Source organism: Triticum dicoccoides, chromosome 7B, assembly GCF_002162155.2.
Source record: "Triticum dicoccoides isolate Atlit2015 ecotype Zavitan chromosome 7B, WEW_v2.0, whole genome shotgun sequence".
Lineage (NCBI taxonomy): Eukaryota > Viridiplantae > Streptophyta > Magnoliopsida > Poales > Poaceae > Triticum > Triticum dicoccoides.
Genome location: NC_041393.1, coordinates 449044563 through 449046622, shown reverse-complemented (window position 1 = coordinate 449046622; position 2060 = coordinate 449044563).

Sequence of the window (2060 nt, the reverse complement as noted above, 5' to 3'; positions counted from 1 at the left end):
CAATATGCTGCTCCATATTGGTATGAGTATTTCGAGTGAGTAATCAAGCTGTGCATTGATAAACAAGTTGTCTCATACAGATACAGGTCATGCTTGCAGTATGGCGAGCTTCCACATTACTTGTTTTCAGTCTTTCCTTGTAAGATGAAAACACACCTTAAATGCATGTCCCTACAAGTATTTGCTGTGTTGCAATATCCTGGACAAGAGTTTGACTATGGTGACGCTATTAGCACCAGGCATCTGGGAAACAGTATCAGATTATTGGCTCTTGACTTGATCTGGTGGTTTTTACCCCTTCATATTTAGAGTTCCTTTTCAGTTTCAGTTTAGCAGTTTCTTGTACTTGGTGATGCCGCCATGATGAATATTTCCTAGGTCACAGATTCAGTATAGTATGAAAGGAACAAAGTAGTTTATTTACACAAATATTCAGGCTCATTATAGATAACTAAATACCACAGCTGATCCCCATATGTGCGATGTAACTTGCAGTCCCCAGTATGCAACTTCGCTCATTTGGCAGACACCTTTGGTCGTACCCGAATTTTGTTGGCATATCCTTTTGCATATAGTATGCACTTCGATTTGTTATGTTTGTTGAACTAATGAAATATGAATTTCGTTTCAGTTTTATGTTCGGATGCAGTATACAGTTCTAAATTTTTTGACGTCTCTTAATATCATCCTCCCCTGACAAATCTAAGTAGTGACCCAATTTACTAAGTTAGATTATATGTACATTGGCCATATATCTATTTGGGAACGGCAGGAGTGTGTTAGTCGATTCACACATCATTTACTCCCTCTGTCCCATAATATAAGAGCGTGTTTGACATTAGTAGAGAAGATAATGATTCGACAAACCCATGTAGGCTTGGAAAAGATCTCTCTCACTTTTCGCTTAAATATTTCTTCTCTTTTGCATTGAAATGTGAAGTCACGTTACTTGTAATGACTTTGAATTACCAGTAACCTTGTGATAGTGACGGACACCTTTAGATTAACCGTAATTTGCTAGATAAAACAAAAGCAACACCGTACTAATCCTGGCAAAAGCGTGCACATCTTTAGTAAAGCTTTGAGTTTGCATGTTGTATTTTAATAAAAATGGGTCATCTCTTCTGGCTTGAGGCTTGGGTCCTGAATAAAAGTACATATCTTGATGGAAATCTGAATAACTGAGCACATCACAATACCTGTTCGGAGGTGAAATTTGAATGGTCAATGCCACATGGCACCAGCGGTGGATTTTCTGAGGGATTTTCTAAGAAGCGATACAAACACACCGCACTGCAATACGCGCTGAAAGCAGAGAGCTCCGGGAGCGCCTATAGGGATATCAAAAGATCGTAAATTTCAGAAAAGTTGCTAATTTTGAATAAAACAATCATGATTTCAAAAAACTCGTGATTTCCAAAAAGATGCTTGGTAATTCAAAAATTGTTCATGAATTTGGCAAAAAATCTTCACAAATTTAAAAAATGTTCATGAATTTAAAACAATGTTCATGATTACAAAAAAAATATTCACAAAATAAGTAAATCATGATTACAGAAAAATGCTCTGAAATACAAAAACTGTTCACTAATTTGTAAAAAAATGTTCATAATTTAAAAAGTTCAAACAAATGTTTGCTAATTCGAATAATGTTCACGATTTAAAAAAATGTTTACGAATTTGGAAAAAATGTTCACGATTCAAAAAAATGTTCGCGAATTTGAAAAAAATGTTCATGATTTTGAAAAAGTAGTCTTTAATTTTAAAATGTTCATTATTTCAAAAAATGTTCATGATTTGAAAAACATGTTCATGACTTAAGAGAATGTTCACAAATTTCTAAAAAAATTGTTCATGATTTAAAAAAAATGTTCGTGAGTTTTGGAAAAATGTTCACAGTTTCAAAAAAAAAATGTTCATGATTTAAGAGTAACGATTTAGTAAAAATAGATCATGATTTTGGAAAAAATGTTCATCATTCAAAAAAAAATGATTTTAGAAACAAATTGCGAATTAATAGATTTTCGAAAATCGAAAAACAAGAATAAAAATGAAAACAT